This window comes from Grampus griseus, assembly GCF_964374135.1.
Source record: "Grampus griseus genome assembly, chromosome: 2".
NCBI classification, from domain to species: domain Eukaryota; kingdom Metazoa; phylum Chordata; class Mammalia; order Artiodactyla; family Delphinidae; genus Grampus; species Grampus griseus.
In genome coordinates, this window is record NC_139018.1 from 173,468,878 (window position 1) to 173,486,592 (window position 17,715).

Genomic DNA, 17,715 nt, shown 5'->3' on the forward strand with positions numbered 1-17,715 from the left:
GTCTCAGGAAAAGGTCCAGCTAAATGAATTTAATGGAAGCAGATTCAACGATGGAACTATTCCCAGAGATGGGGGCAGGGATAAGGGAACTGATAAGCGGGTGGTGAGGCCTGCAGACATCAGTACAGCCAGGAGCCCTTCCTGGGCCTGGGTCGCTCGGTGGAGGAGGAAAGACCAGTGTTCCAGAGCCTGGAGAGAGCAGGAACCATGACAGAAAGGCTTCCTAAGGGAACTGCATTTGTGGAGGTGAGCAGCTACCTTTCCACCAGAACCTTCGAGGCAGGGAGTAGAGAGGAATGAATACCCTGACCTTTCTCTCTTTCCACCCTCTATCCTGTGTCAGTGCCTTCCAGCCGAGAGCCACGGGGGCAAGGGAGCCTGGTTGTGATGCAATTCCAAGGAATTAGCCTCCAGGACATAAAGCAGGACAGAGAAGGGTGGAGAATGCATCTGGGAATGGTGGTTGGGATGGAGAATAACCAGCCTGTTGAACTCAGAATTTTGGATCAAGTAAAAGTTTTGTGCATGAACTCTGTTCCACCTCGGCGCCAACTCACCATTTTTTTTTTTCTTATTTTTTGGTTCTCAGCTATTTGGGTAGTCTATATTGCCAAGATATCTGATTTGTAGTTGATCTGACTTATAGTTTTGTAGTCATATCATCACATTTGGATTGATGCTGGGAAACAAAACGGTTATACTTTATGTAGCAATAAAGATGACAATGTGCATTTTAATACTCTAATATTTTTAATATAATTCTGACAGCACAAAAACATTTTCTTTTTTTAAAATTTTTATTTTTTATTGGAGTAAGTTGATTTAGAATGTTGTGTTAGGGCTTCCCTGGTGGCGCAGTGGTTAAGAATCCGCCTGCCAATGCAGGGGACACGGGTTCGAGCCCTGGTCCGGGAAGATCCCACATGCCGCGGAGCAACTAAGCCCGTGTGCCACAACTACTGAGCCCGCGTGCTGCAACTACTGAAACCCGCGTGCCTAGAGCCCGTGCTCTGCAACAACAGAAGCCACCGCAATGAGAAGCCCGCACACCGCAACGAAGAGTAGCCCCCCGCTCGCCGCAACTAGAGAAAGCCCGCTCGCAGCAACGAAGACCCAACACAGCCAAAAATAAATTTAAAAAAAAAAGAATGTTGTGTTAGTTTCAAGTGTACAGCAAAGTGATTCAGTTATACATATACCTATATCGATTCTTTTTCAGATTCTTTTCCCATATAGGTTATTCCAGAGTATTGAGTAGAGTTCCCTGTGCTATACAGTAGGTCCTCAAACAAGTATCATACAAGATTATAAGGGTGAATTGGAAGTACGAAGGTTGCAAGCAATGTAAATGTCACAGGCTCAACTAAAAGTGGCCAAGGCGCCTGCTATTGTGGGGCTGGAGGGCACATCCTGGATCTTCAGGAAAATACGATTATGATGGCCAGCTCCATGTGCACATATGTTTTGAAAATCCCACAAAATCAAGTATGTATTTGAGCTTAGGGCTGCTCAGTTTTATTTGAAAATGAAAGAGAGGTTATTCTTTCCAGCTCCCAGAATTTCCCTAGTGGGATTACCTCCAACTGCCTGCAGGCTGGATTCAGCACCCTGGATTAATTGCCTTCTTCCCTATCTCACTTCCTCACTCCCAATACTGGTGCTTCCATCACCTCCCAAATAATCTTGCACTTTAATCTCTGCCTCAAGGTCAGCTTCTGGAGGAACCCAAATTAAGAAAGAGGTATACTTTCATCTCCTGTGTAAATCTGTCAAGGTGTGTCTTTCACGACTTTATAACAAATTACTCTTTTACTAAGAATTGAAAAAACTCTACAGAACTTGTTTTATCCTTTGCTGACCACCTACCAAATGTCAGATGGCACCAAAAGGGCTAGGTGTTTTACCTCATTCAATCCTCCCAGCTGCCCTGGGAGGATTTTAGTAAAGTGATTTGTTTGCATGTTTTATCTACTGTACCAAATTACATAAATTTACATAAAGTATTATCTGCATATTTACTTATCACCAGTTACTTGCTAGAACCACCAGTACAATGTTGACTGGAAGTGGTGAAAGCAGATATCCTTCCCTCGTTCCCAAAGTTAGGGAAGTAGTTTTATTTTTAAATCAAGAAATATTGGGATTTCCCTGGTGGCGCAGTGGTTAAGAATCCGCCTGCCAATTCAGGGGACACGGGTTCGAGCCCTGGTCCGGGAAGATCCCACATGCCGCGGAGCAACTAAGCCCGTGTGCCACAACTACTGAGCCTGCGTTCTAGAGCCCGTGCGCCACAACTACTGAGCCCGTGCGCCACAACTACTGAAGCCCACGAGCCACAACTACTGAGCCTGCGTGCCACAATTACTGAATCCCGCGCGCCTAGAGCCCGTGCTCCGCAACAAGAGAAGCCACTGCAATGAGAAGCCTGTGCACCACAACGAAAAGCAGCCCCCGCTCGCCGCAACTAGAGAAAGCCCGTGCACAGCAGCGAAGACCCGTTGCAGCCAAAAAAAAAAAAAAATTATTTCTACCTTAGCTATGTTTCACATTGAAACATTGCACTACTGTCTAGCTGTGGCAAATATTAAAGGTTGTTCATGCATTTAAAGTGGTTTAAATAATGAATTTTTTTTTAAGTTTCCATGGAGTTAAACTTCCTTTTTCTAACTTTCTTTTTTCATCTCTGTGACCTGTGGGAACAGGAGGCAGGTGACATTACAAAGTAGGTGAGTGAACAGATACACACAGAAACACGTGCCTTCGGTGTTTTTTCTCAACCTTAATTAGGAGATGAACAAATGGTCCATACAATTCTAATTTTATTGTTTAAGACAGAGGGTCCAAGTCGTTAAAACTTAAGGCCCCACTTTAAGAAAAATAAAGCACTCTTGAAAATGTACCTATATTTGATACGATGTATACTAAGCCTCAAACTGAATGTAGTGACTGGATCTTAAATTATTAGAGTAAAGAACAGATATTTGAACTTAACGAAAATAACTCAATTTTTAAAAAAGTTTACCTGGTATGTGTAATAATTTACCTGATATTCTTATTCTCACCAGGTAAACTTTGATAAAATAGATGAAGCCTGAATGTTTTAATAACAAAGATACCGGAAAATTTTTAAATTAAACATTTTAATTTGTTTGAATAGGTAAATCCTTCTCACAGTTTGATTATCAAAAAGTTTAAATATGAACACAGTGAAAAGTCCTACCTATGCCTTCCATCCACAGATTTCTCATACCTCGTTACTTTGTCTCAGTTTAATGCATATACAAGCCAATACATTATTCTGTTCCATTTTTCTGCTTTTTTCATTGAACAAAAAAATCTTGGAGAGCTTAATATTAAAACATGTTAACAGCTACATAGTGTTCAAATGGATGGATATATCATAATTAAACTAGTGTCTTGTTGATGGATATATTTATCATTTGCTACTCTCAGGGAAGGATAAGAAATACCTTATCATTTCTCATGTGTGTAACTACATCTGTGGGCTAGATCCCTAGAAGTGAAGCTGGAGGTTCAGAGTAGGCGTGCATTTGTAATTTTGATAGGTGCTGCCAAATTCCTGTTTCTCTATATTTTAGCCAAAGCAGTGATGCCAGCTATAATTTTATGCTTTTTTTCATTTCATTCAGAAATGCACAGTGAAAAGTGGGTCACCTATTAAAGAATAAGGAAGAAAGCAAGGCAAGTTTATTTGGCAATTTACAGAGTATATTTTCACTCAAAAATACATTCAACAGAAATTTATTGTGCATCTACCGCATGCCAAGTGCTTTTAGGCTTTTGGACACACGTATCTAAACAAATCAAACTCAAATCTCTGCCTTTGTGGAGCTTACATCTTGGAACTCTAGGCTACTTCTTAAGAAGCGAGCTAAATGTCAATATCCTGAAAATGATCCGTTGCGATCCTGAGCCCTGGCGCCAGACATACGCTACCGGTGTGATTTAAAAACTAACCAGAGGCAATGCTGCATATGATTTCATAGCTTTCCATCAGGTCCTTTTAAACAACACACTTGGGCGAGAGCTCTTTTTATCTGACTCCATCTGCTGTCGGTAGTGATCAGCATGCTGTGGGCATTGTGGTAGCATCTGAGATTAGGTTGCGAAATAGGAAGCGGGGTTACAGGCAGATCAGCAAGGATGAGCAAACTGTTTAGTTCTATCTCTAGCTGGAACCAAGGGTGCCCAACGCAGGCTTGGGGCGTAGGGAAGATAGGGTTATCAGCACATTCCCATCAGGGCACAGTTTCCTTATTGCTGTCTGTTCCTGTTTTGGTTCTACAAAGAGATCACAAGGGATTTTATGGAAAACAGTGTCAGAATCATACAGCAGCAATACTGTGTCTGCTGAACAAGGGCATGGAAAAGATGACTTGTTAGAAACTGAGGGAGACTGAAAAGACCGTTGATGCCAAGGAAAGGGGGTATCGAGTGTATTGGCAGAGATAGTATGGTTTCAGGCTTAGGTATCTTTTCTTTCTAAAAGGAGAATATCGTTCAACTTTAGACCCCCATTAGATCCAGATCCAACGGCATCTTCAAGCATGAGGTGAAGAATAGAAAGGAACCAGTTCCAGAGAGTGTCTCTTGAATCACAGCCTGGCCTTTTTTCTTGTATTATTAAAATTTCATCCCGGCCATAACAGATACGATCAACAACTGGTTACTAATGAATGGTTTCTGCAGTCCTAATACACATCAGTTAGTTTTCTCAGTCGGTGAATCTTAGAGTTTAGAAGGAGCCTTCGGACTTGTCAACATGCTCCTCTGACAGCTGAAGCGAGACGGGTGAAGTGACAATGGCAGAAGCCAGGTCTCTCTCGATTCTCAGGCCAGCACAACTCCCGCCCCCGGATCCCCACGGGAAACCTTTTCACGCCTCTGACTTCCGGAGTCTGTGCTGCCATCCTGCAAGCGCTGCAAGCTGGGGTGACTTCGGGCAATGACACCGTGGCCCCCCGGGGCCTGCACACTGCAGGCCAGTGGACGGCGGGGCGCGGGGTGAGCGGTCAGGCCGCCCTGGCGCCGGCCGCCCGCCCGCGGAGTGTGCGCGCTGGCCCCGCACTCTGCCCGGGTGGTCCCGGCGAAGGACAGCTTCGCAAGGACCGGGTCAGGGATCAGGGCCTCCAGAGTTGCGTTCCGTCCCGCTGAGGTCGCGCGAGGACTCTTCCCGAGCCTCCCCGCGGGATTTCCGGGCGCGGGAACGGCTGACCGACGCCGGCAGCGCTCCCAGCGTGCCGAGGAACGGGGCAGGCCCTCCTTCCCTGGGTCCCACTTCCGCCACGCAGCGCTCGGGCCGTCTCCCGTGGGCCCGTCCCACGTTTTCCCCACGAGCGCTTCCTCAGCGTCTCCCACTACGCATGTACAAGGCGCCACCGCCCCCCTCCGCCGGCAGCTCCGCGCGCCGGCCGCGCCCCTCCCTCGGCCTCCCCTCCCCCTCCCGGCTCCGTGCCGCCGGTTCCCCCCGCGCCCGCCGGGCCGTCACGTGGCCGCGCCCCGCCCCCGTCACGTGGCCACGCCCCGCCCCGCCCCCGCGCCGGCGCGCTCCGACGTGCCCTGGAACTCTGTCTCACCGGGAGGGCAGCCTGCGGGGACGCGCCGGCCGCGGCCGCCGCCGAGTGAGCGCCCTTCGGGCTCGCCTGGGCGCCCCGCCGCCGCCGCCGCCGTCGCCGCCGAGCTGGGCCAGGAGGGAGCCGCCCCCCGCGGGGCCGCCGGGCCCTCGGTGAGGGGGGGGCGGGCCGCGGGCGGGCAGGTCGGGGCGGCGCTGCACAAAGGCGCCCGGGGCCGGGGCTGCGGGGCTGGGGGAGGCGTGTGCGGGCGCGCGGCGGCGCTGGGGTGCGAGAGGTGCGGTCGTGGGCGCGGCCGGCGGAGTCGGGGCGCGGGGCCGGCGCGGGGCCGGGGGCCGCTGCCGGTCGGTCGGCCGACTGGGGCGACGGGGTTTAAATGGCTGGAACTTGCGGCTCCTCTGCCCCCCGGGTGTCCTGACTTCCTGTGAGAGGGCAGTGCCCGCCGCCCCGCCCCGCCCCCAGGAAAGAGGGTGTTGGGTTGTGTGTGTGTGTGTGTGTGTGTGTGTGCGCGTGTGCGTGTGTAAAAGGCCGGCGGTGCCGCCCTCCTTCCTGGCCTCCCGCCGCCGCCGTGCCCGCTTCGCCAGCACTGCCGGGGCTGCAACCTCCCTCCCCCAGGGCCTCCCCTCGAGGGCTGTTGACCTCAGCACTGGGCACGCGAGGCCTTGCAGCCCTCAGAGGTGCCCCGCCCCTGCTCGATGGGCTCTTGCTCCTTTCCAGCCCTTCTGCGAGGAATCTCCTCCGGGTCCTTGAGTTTAAAGAATGCTGTGCACTGTCCTCGGGGGTGGTGGGTTGTCTTATAAGCATGACTGTCTTTGACGTGTTGCGGCTGAAGGTACCGAAGACCCTTTGAGACGAAAAGGCCACAGGGTCATCAGCCCTGAGAAGGGCACGGCCTCCTGGCGTTCTCGAGGCGTGTGGTGTTTTCTTTCTGACTGCAGCCGCAGTTTTCAATGCACTTGCGAAGGCGAAAACAAAAATGTTCAGAGCGTGGCTTTATGAAAGTTCTGATGTCTTTCCAAGTAGAGTGTGTGTGGTGGGTAGAGCCAGTTAACACTCGTGCTGCCTTATGGTTAATCATGACGCGATGAGGTAGACTTTATTGAGCAGTTACGCACATGCTCCTAAGGGGAGGTGACGTAGAGAGGAACGAGCTTTGAATGAGGAGTCGCTCGGGTTCAGATTCCGCCCCCCGCGTCTGAAGGCGAGACCTTCAAAGACTCTTGAATGTTACAGTGAAAGGTGGTTAAAACAAGTGTCCAGTTCCTAGCCCCGCCTCTTTCCCACTTAAACGCTGGGAAACGGAGGCCTGGAGGTGTATGTTGGTCCATATCCAGTGTTCTTTCCTGATCCGCAGGAGGGTGCGTTACAGGATGGGGCATCTTTGTCTGTCTTTTGGTCCCAGTAGACAGTCTGGCTGCTGGCTCCAGTATTTTCTCTTTATCTCTGTTTTAAAAATGCCTTGCAAATGTTTCACAGCAGGGATTTGGGAGCCCAGAGTAGTGAGCCGGGCTCTGAAGACTTGACCCTGAGTGGGGCACCCCGAAGAGCCAGAGAAGCTGGGCATGTAGGTGTGACCCGTGGTTGCAGGTAGTAGCTCTGCTGCTCTGGGGGGGCTCTCTGGGAAAAATGAGTTAAATACAGACTAATGTACCAGATTACGTGCGCATGCCGCAGTACTGGCTGATAGGTTTCTATTTATACTTGATGAACGACAGACGTTGGAGAAGATTGCTAACTCATTGATTCTTTTTAAAAAATTAATTTATTTTTGGCTGCGTTGGGTCTTCATTGCTGCGCGCGGGCTTTCTCTAGTGGCGGCGAGCGGGGGCTACTCTTCGTTGCGGTGCGTGGGCTTCTCGTTACAGTGGCTTCTCTTGTTGCGGAGCACGGGCTCTAGGCGCGCGGGTTTCAGTAGTTGCAGCACGCGGGCTCAGCAGTTGTGGCTCGCGGGCTCTGGAGTGCAGGCTCAGTAGTTGTGGCGCACGGGCTTAGTTGCTCTGCGGCATGTGGGATCTTCCCGGACCAGGGCTCGAACCCGTGTCCCCTGCATTGGCAAGCGTATTCTTAACCCCTGCACCACCAGGGAAGTCCTTCATTGATTCTTAATATGATGCCCTCTGTAGAATAGTTGTCCATATATAGTCAATATTTTACATACCTTTAGATTTTTCAAATTACTGCACTAGTTGTGAGGCACAAGTGAAAATATGTAAATACTGCAGAAAAACAGCGTGTTATTTGTAGTCAGTCATTTGGCTTTTCTTTCATTAATTAGAAAGTATCTGCTGAGTGGTTTTTTTAATAAGTTGACAGAAAATGGGTTTTACGAATGTAAGTTCTTTAAGTAATGCAGTTGACATTTCTGAGCACAAAAGGGTAATAAACAGTTTAAATTAATTCAAACAGTGAATGTGGTGATGTGTAAAATTACTAAGTGGTAGTACTGGTTTTTGCTTATCTGAGAAAATTGGTACTAGGAAAAAGCAGCTAAAGGTAAACCTGCCTAAAATGGGCAGAACAGTTTTATAATAGTGGGAGAGAAAAGTGAAATTAAAAAAAAAAAGTGAAATTAAACGTTTATCTTATCTTACATTTAACAATTTTAGTCGTAATTGCAAATACGCACTGCTTTGTAGAATGAATCAGATGTGAAAAGGCAGGATGGTACCACATAGCATCATTGTGCTTCAAATCATGCTTTTCAAATCATTCTCTTTTGAGGAACCCACTGGGCCACTGTCTTTGTGTTTTCTTTCCTTCAGTTGTTAACTGTTCTGATCGTGCCACACCCTCATCTGTGGATGGCTTTGCAGTGATTCAGCCATTTTCTTATTATATTGACTTAGTATTTTGCAGTTTCATTTTGCAGTTGAGCAGCTTTTCATTTGAACTGAACTGCCAGACACTGATGTCTGTGAGCACCCTTCCCCTGTTGATAATCTGTTCCTTCTCAGATTTCTTTGTGCATGGGAATCACCTGAACTTCTAACAAGCCCCCGATGATACCGTTGCTGCCGGGACTTCAGACTGCTCCTGTCCAATAGAAATGTAATGCCAGTCACCTGTGTAATTCTCAGGTTTTTAGTACTCACATGATAGGTAAAGTTAAAAAGAAACCATGAAATAAATTTTATCATCATTTTTGTCTACATGGCATCTTCAAAACCCCATATGTATTTGACACTTCCACACGTCTCAGTTTAGATTAGCCGTACTTCACATGCTCAGGAACCACGTTTGCCTGCTGTGTTGAGCAGCATGGTTCTGGAGTCTAGAATCCAGATCAGTACTGTTCTCAGTGTGTGTTCACATTGGCCCTATCAGCAGCCCTTGGGAACGTGTTAGAAATGGACATTTTAGGGCCCCCACAAACCTACTCTCCTTAGAATATCTGGAGTCTCGGTAACTTGCAGCATATGACTACGAAATGTATATGTGATGTTTTGGATGGGATCCCAGAACAGAAGAAGTTCATTGGGGAAAGACTAAGGAATATGGACATTATTAGGTATCAGTATTTGTTCACTGAATATGACGAATGTGCCATACTAAGGTAAGATGTTTGTAGTAGGGGAAACTGTGGACAGTGTGTATGGGAACTCTGCCATCTTTGCAGTAATTCTGTAGATCTAAAGCTCATCTACAAGAATGTTTTTTTGTTTTTTTTTTGAAAGAAGCTCTCCAGGTGACGCCGTCTTTCACTAAAAGTGAGAAGCAGTGATCTAGATCGCTAATGTGACCTGCACTGTAGCAGCTTGGGTGGGCAGGATGGAGGCTACTGTTAGGTCTCATAGGGTAATAATGGTATTTTTTTTGGGGGGGGCACGCCTCATGGCTTCGGGGATCCTAGTTCCCTGATCAGGGATCGAACCTAGGCCCCCTGCAGTGGAAGCTCAGAGTCCTAACCACCGGACCTCCAGGGAATTCCCAATAATAGTATTTTTGTAATAAGAGCTAAAACTTATAAAACACTTAGCATGTGCTAGGGATTATGCCAAGTCCTTTACACATATTTACTCATTTAACTCTCCCAATATGTGATATGTACCATTAGTTAGCTCCTTTTCACAAATGGAAACAATACTGAGGCTCAGAGAGGTTAGGTGACTTGTCTTAGGTAGCAAGAGGCAGAAACAGGGACGTTTGAGGAGGGACTAATTTAAGAGCAATCAGTTCATTTGTGAGTGTTTTCCTTCTCTACAAGTTTTGCTGCTTTGAATAAGCACTGATTGATGTGCGTGTTCTGTATCATGCCTCGTAGTTTACAAAGTACTTTTTTGTCTTTCCATTTTCACAAGGATCTTTTGAGGTTTGTGGTGTTTCTTTTGTATTACAGATAGTTGAGGTGCTGAGGGCCTGAGAGCTAATACATGGCAAATCCTGATTTAAATTTCAGTCCTCCCACCCTGAGTTCTCTGTTCCTTTACCACAGGAGAATTCAGAATACATTTACCAGTTAGAGTGATATCTTTAAAGTTAGTTGAAAATTACCTGTATTTTGCTGTATATTACTGGTTTGTTTTAAAAAAATCAGTTTTGAGTTAAAATATACATACAATAAAATAAAACACTCAACGATAAAATGGGGTGAACTGCAGATACATACAAAGACATGAATGAATCTCAGAAGCATTGTTCTAGGTGAAACAAGCCAGACATGAAAGGCTACATACTACATGTATATATGCTTTTGTCTCCATTTGGCTTCCTTGAGTAAACTGTGATTAATGTGAAGCTTTTTATCACGCTTTATAATTTACTAAGTACTTTTTCATGTTTTCTCTACCCATTTTCACAGGGATCTTCTGAAGTTTGTATTGTTTGCTGTTTTACAGACGAGTGTATCACAGTTAGTTTAGGCATTCACCAGTTGATAGGCCTCTGGGTCATTTCCAGTTTCTGGCTGTTATGAATAAAGCTGTTATGGATGTTCATGTAAGGCCTTTTCAGGGATTTATGGTTTCATTTTTCTTGGGTAAATACCTAGAAGAGGAATTGCGAGATCGTATGTTAAACTTTATAAGAAACTGCCCCAATGCTTTCCAGAGTAGCTGTACCACTCTGCATTACCACCAGCAGTGAATGAGAATTCCTGTTGCTGGTATCCTTACCCTACAAAATATCCTTTATATGTATGTAAAGCCATTCTAAATATATATAAAGTTGCTCTGGGGCATGTGGGATCTTCCCCGACCAGGGCTCGAACTCGTGTCCCCTGCATAAAGCCATTGCATTATAAGGGTTTTGTCTTAACAGCTTTATTGAGGTATAATTGCTGTAAAATAAACTGGACATATTTTAAGTGTGTAGTTTGATGAGTTTGGACATATGAATCATCACCGTTATCAGGATAGCAAGCATATCCTTCACCCACCTCCCCATTTCCTTGAGCCCAAAGGTAATTTGTTGCCCTTGTTCCCTGGTAACTATTGATCTGCTTTCTGGCACTATGTATTACTTTGCATTTTCTAGGGTTTTATGTAGATGGAATCGTACAGTATGCACTCTTTCTTGTCTGGATTTTTTTCACTCAGCAAATTTTTTTTTTTAACATCCTTATTGGAGTATAATTGCTTTACAATGGTGTGTTAGCTTATAACAAAGTGAATCAGCTATACATATATCCCCATATCTCCTCCCTCTTGCGTCTCCCTTCCACCCTGCCTATCGCACCCCTCTAGGTGGTCACAGAGCACTGAGCTGATCTCCCTGTGCTATGCGGCTGCCTCCCACTAGCTATCTGTTTTACATTTGGTAGTGTATATATGTCCATGCCACTCTCTCACTTCGTCCCAGCTCACCCTTCCCCCTCCCCATGTCAAGTCCATCTTCTACATCTGCGTCTCTATTCCTGTCCTGCCCCTAGGTTCTTCATAACCATTTTTTTTTTAAATTCCATATAGATGTGTTAGCATACGGTATTTGTTTTTCTCTTTCTGACTTACTTGCACTCAGCAAAATTATTTTGAGATTCATCCAGTTTGTTGTGTGTATCAGTAGTTTGTTCCTTTTATTGCTGAGTGGTATTCTATTGTGTGGATATTACACAATTAGTTTATCCAGTCGCCTGTTGGTGGACATTGGGTTGTTTCCAATTAGGGACTATTACAGATAAAGCCACTGTGAACATTCACATACAGGTCTTTGTGTGGGCATGTGTCTTCATTTTCTTTGGTGACTACCTAGGAGTAGAATCCCTGGGTCATATGGTAGATGTATATTTCAAGCTTTTAAGACTCTCTCCAACTTTTCCCAAAGTGGTTGTACCATTTTACATCCCCACCAGCAGTATTTGAGAGTTCTGGTTGCTCCACATTCTCAGAAATACTGGTATCGTCAGTCTTTTAATTTTAGTCATTCTAGTAGACGTGTGATGTTATTTCTTTGTGTTTTTAATTTGCATTTCCCTAACGACTAAAGATGTTGAGCATCTTTTCATGGGCTTATTTACCATCTATAGATCTTCCTTGGATATGAACGCTTGTCTGTTCCTATCTTTTGCCCTTTTTTAATTGGGTCATATTTCTTCTTAATGGCTTGTACAGTTATTATATATTCTAGATATGAGTTCTTTGTTGGAGATAAGTTTGTGTCTGAGACATTTGTGTCTATTTTCATGAGGGATATTGGTCTGTAGTTTTTCTTTTTTATAACGTCTTTGTCTGGTTTTGGTATGAGGAGAATGCTGACTTCATAGAATGAGTTGGGATGTTTTTCCTCTGTTTCGATTTTCTTTAAGAGGTTTGTGTAGAATTGGTATTACCTTCCTTACATTTTGTAAAATTCACCAGTGGAGCCATCTTGGCCAGGAGTTTTCTTTGTGGGAAGATTTTTAAAGACGGATTCAATTTATTTAATAAATATAGGACTATTTAGGTTATCTGTTTCTTCTTAAGCTTTGGTAATTTGCCAAAGGAGTTTATCTGGTTCACTGAGTTGTTGAAGTTATCAGCATAAAGCTGTTCATAATATTCTCTTATCTTCCTTTCAGTGTCTTTAGGATATGTGGTTATATCTCCTGTCTCATTCCCGATACTGGTAATTTGTGTTTCTTCTCTTCAGTTCCTGATCAGTTTGGCGAGAGGATTGTCAGTGTTACTGATCCTCTTGAAGAACTACCTTCTGGTTTCATTGATTCCCTCTAACATTTTTCTATCTTTTACAGCTTTCTGCTCTGACCTTTATCATGTCCTTTCTTCTGCTTGCTTTGGGTTTAATTTGCTCTTTATCTAGTTTCTTAGAGTGCAAGTTTACATCACTGATTTGAGACCTTTCTCTTTTCTAGTTATGGGCATTTAGTATATAAATTTTCTCTAAGCACTACTATAGCTGCATCCCACAAATTTTGAGCTGTCACCTTTTCGTTTTCATCCGGTTCAAATTTCCTGTTTGATTTCTTCTTTGACCTCTGAGGTATTTAGAAGTATGTTGTTTAAATTCTAACAGCAAATTTGTGGGTTTTAATATATCTTTTTATTAATTTATAATGTAATTCAATTGTCAGAGAACATTCTTCATATTATTTCAGTCTTTTTAGATTTATTGAGATTTGTTTCATGGTCCAGAATATAATCAACAAAAAATGTATGCTTAGGGACTTCCCTGGTGGTCCAGTGGTTAAGACTCCATGCTCCCAATGCAGGGGGCATGGGTTCGATCCCTGGTCCGGGAATTGAAGATCCCACATGCCACACAGCGTGGCCAAAAATAAAGAAAAAAAAAAAAGAGAGAGAAAGAAAATGTATGTTTATAAGAAACTGAACTGCCTGCCTATACCATTTAGCGTTCCCACTAGCACTGAATGTGTGTCCAGTTGTTGGTATCCTGGTCAGCACTTGACATTGTCTTTGTTTTTTAAAAATAACTTTATTATAGTTGGTGGATAGTGATATCTTGTTTTGGTTTTAGTTTGCATTATAGGATATTTAATGGTTTGTAAAATAATTTAAATGGAATAAAGATGAATAATCATGGAATTTTGTGGGGGTTTTTTTCCCCAGTAGAGGACAGAAACCTCTAGGGGATTGGTAGCAGTAGTAGTTCATCATTGTCTGTGTGCTACAGAAGTGCTACTTTTCAGTTTTCTAAAAGGTTGAATGTTTATTTGCCTTATAGTATTTACTTTGAAAGAGAATCTGTAAAAGCTATGTGAGGATTTTAGTGATTTTTATGGTTTTGGAATAGACAGGTATAAGGTGATTTAAACTGCATTCTCCATTTTACATTTCTACCAGCAATGCATAAGAATTCCAGTTTCTCCACATTCTCACCAACACTTGTTATTTCTGTTGTTATTTTTACAGTAGCCACCCTAATGGGTATGGAGTGGTGTATCACTGTGTTTTTTTGTTTTGTTTTTATACATTTATTTTATTTTTGGCTGCTTTGGGTCTTCGTTGCTGTGTGTGGGCATTCTCTAGTTGCGGCGAGCGGGGGCTACTCTTCGTTGCGGTGCGTGGGCTTCTCATTGCAGTGGCTTCTCTTGTTGTGGAGCACGGGCTCTAGGTGTGCAGGCTTCAGTAGTGGCACGTGGGCTCAGTAGTTGTGGCTCGCGGGCTCTAGAGCACAGGCTCAGTAGTTGTGGTGCATGGACTTAGTTGCTCCGAGGCATGTGGGATCTTCCTGGGCCAGGGCTGGAGCCTGTGTCCCCTGCATTGGCAGGCGGATACTTTATTTATTTATTTATTTATTTTTGGCTGTGTTGGGTCTTCTTTGTGGTGCATGGGCTTCTCATTGCAGTGGCTTCTCTTGTTGTGGAGCACAGGCTCTAGGCGCGCGGGCTCAGTAGTCGTGGCACGCGGGCTCAGTAGTTGTGGCTCGTGGGCTCTAGAGCACAGGCTCAGTGGTTGTGGCACACGGGCTTAGTTGCTCCGCAGCATGTGGGATCTTCCCCGGACTAGGGCTCGAACCCGTGTCCCCTGCATTGGCAGGTGGATTCTTAACCCCTGGGCCACCAGTGAAGTCCCTGGCAGGCGGATTCTTAACCATTGCGCCACCAAGGAAGGTCCTATCATTGTGGTTTTGATTTGCATTTGATTTGCTTATTGGCCATTTGTGTATCTTCCTTGGAAAAACGTCTATTCAAGTCCTTTGCCTACCTGACTGTCCTTATCACAATTTAATTTGAAGTAGATTGGCATAATTTAAGCATTATAATGAGTACTTATTTCTTTTTTTAAGTAAGTTGCTGATGTCTGACTAGAACTTTGCAGTGACCAGACCGTAATGATCACTGGACTTGTAGCTGTATTTGTGTTTGTTTTGTGGACTGTATCTTTTTTTAAAGCATGGGATTAGGTAAACATTTGAAAGTGGTTGAATGTAAATAGTCATCTCCGAGATTAAGACGGTAGCATGTATAGTTTCAGAGGAATATCTGAATGGGTTGGGCTGGTGGTTAATGCTTGGGTAGCCAGTGGAGTTGTGAAGTGAATGGAGTTTTTCTTCTAAAGTGAATTGTTAGAGGATTGGAAATCCTATTAAACTGCTTAAAGACCAAGATTATGATTTTCTCCTTAATACATAACAACTTGTATAATGATGTGGACTGAGACCCTGGGCATGGGGTTGTTACAACAGGTAGGGTGGGCGAGATGCCACAGAGGCAAGAGGAAAATTGTGTGAACTGTAAAAATCTTAATTTCTTTCTTCTGGGTTTTTTTTTTAACTGATTATTTTATTTTAGTTATTTATTTTTTTGGCCAGGCCACACGGCTTGCGGGATCTCAGTTCCCTGACCAGGGACTGAACCCGGGCCACGGCAGTGAAAGCTGGCAATCCTAACCACTAGATCACCAGGGAACTCCCTTAGCTGATTATTTTAGGAAGTTCTTAGTGAGAAATTAAAATATGGGACTCAGGTGATGAGGATATAGGAGGAAGAATCCATTGACTAGAGTGCATGTAGCAGGAAGTAAAGAGCTGAAGAATGTAGAGGCTAAGTGAAGATCGTAGAAGGCTGGTTTTAGAGGTTGATGTGGAGCTATTGTTGGTATAGGTGGCTTTTGATGACACAGCATATGAAGGAAAGGGAGGTTTAACCTATTGGTTCAAGAAAAAGTTCTTTTTGTTCCTTAGACTTTTTACTGATTATGTGTTTTTTACCTTTAGGCTATCTTCTTGGTATCCTGCATCATCACATAGCACAGGGAGATCAGCTCGGTGCTTTATGACCGCCTGGAGGGGTGGGATAGGGAGGGTGGGAGGGAGGGAGACCGCAAGAGGGAAGAGATATGGGAACATATGTATATGTATAACTGATTCACTTTGTTATGAAGCAGAAACTAACACACCATTGTAAAGCAATTATACTCCAATAAAGATGTAAAAAAAAAAAAAAGTCTTAGTGTGTGCAAGTGAATCCGAGGGGTTTAAAAGCCAGTTTAATAGTTTTTGGTCTGAAGGGCTTGATCAGGGCTGTTTTCCTAAAGTACTGAATTTGTGAAATTTTTTGGATACAGTACTCTCCTCACTTTCTACCCTATATCAGTTGGGTCAGTAGTTAGATTTCCATGTATAAGAAGAGATCATTTTAGAATGATTTTGAAGCTGTAACAAACAGTGATAATGGAGAACTCCTAATACCTCTTAAATACTTGTAATTTGTATTTTGATGAGAAAAGCAGTGTGTAAAAGTAAAGAACAAAAGAAATGTAATTTTGTTTAACTTATTTAAAGGTGGGACAGCATAATGTAAGATATGTTAATAGGAATATCAAATATGCATGATACCACTTTTAATTTGAGTTACTGTTTAAGAAGACAGTGTCTAATGATAGGAAGCATTTAAATCAAGTACGTAAAAACCAGGTGGGGAGAATGTGTCACTACAGGCTCCAGGCTCACCTTGTATATTTCCTGCCCCAGCCCTTGAATCAGTCATTTCTCCAAAGAGCCTCGGTTCCTTTATTTGGAGAATGGTATTAGAAACCAAATCTGGGTGCTAGGTGTGCTTGTTGCTGCCAAGGTGTCATTTTTACTGACAGCAAGGATCTGTGTATGGTGTACTAAGCAGTGTATAGACATATACCTGTAATACTTCTTTATGTAATCATCTGTCTGTGGTAAGCTCAAAGTGAGTTCATATTTCTGTCTCCAAGTCTAATGTGTTACCCCAGGACCATTCTAGCCTTCTCCCTTGCATGTCTATAAATTCGTATTCCAACACTGGGAAACTTGGTGCCCACATCTGCATTCTGTGTACTTAATTATTCAAGTCCAGTGTGTGTACATGTATAGCAGTATCAGAATTTTTAATTCATACCCCATGGGGAATGTTTTTTATGTGTTAGAACACGGTGCTTATGTGCAGTTCCTTTATCTGTGTTCTTATAAACCTCACTTATTTCCAGAATGAGTGAGGTTAACCTCTCCCTCCATCCCCTCTCCATTCAGTGAGGTCATTCCATGTATGTGTAATACCGTTAGACTATCTTGTCACATCTGCTTTCCATCCTGGGATTCCCCCGACCTCCTAAATGATTGTTTAGAATTTGCAAACATTGAACTTCATGCTTGTGTTGTAAAGATTAATGGGTTTTGACAAGGGCATAATGTCATGTGTCCACCATTACAGTATCATACAGAATAGTTCATTGACCTAAAAGAATCCCCTGTGCTTCATCTATGGAATCCCCCCCCCCCTTCGTCCTAACACCAGCAATCACTGTCTCTATGGTTGTGACTTTGCCAGAATGTCATATAATATAATCATTCCGTATGTGGCTTTTTCAGGCTATGTTTTTTTCTTTCACTTAGCAAAATATATCTAAGATTCATTTCTGTCTTTTCGTAGCTCGATAGCTCTTTTCTTTTTATCACTGAATAGTATTGTAAGTCTGGCTGTCTCGCAGTTTATCCTTTCTCCTACTGAAGGACATCTTGGTTGCTTCCAGTTTTGTGCAGTTATAAAGCTTCTCTGAACATTTTCATGCAGGACTTTTTGTGGAAATAAGATTTCAACTCATTTGGGTAAATACCTAGGGATGTGATTGCTAGATTGTATGGTTAAGACAACATTTAGCTTTGTATCAATAGAAACTGTTAAACTGTCTTCCAAAGTGGCTGAACCATTTTGCATCCCCATCAGCAGTGAATGAAAGTTCCTGTTGCTGTATACTCTCAT

General features: G+C 43.9%; 1 protein-coding gene across 1 annotated transcript in view; it reads left to right on the forward strand.

Annotated features, from left to right (window-relative positions):
• The first annotated feature begins 5,699 nt into the window (after nucleotides 1-5,699).
• The window catches only part of ARHGAP12 (Rho GTPase activating protein 12), a 110,066-nt gene continuing 98,050 nt past the window's right edge, over nucleotides 5,700-17,715 (forward strand). Inside the window, exon 1 of the mRNA XM_082648279.1 lies at nucleotides 5,700-5,746. The gene's annotated coding sequence lies outside the window, so the exon portion shown is untranslated. The remainder of the gene's footprint in view (nucleotides 5,747-17,715) is intronic.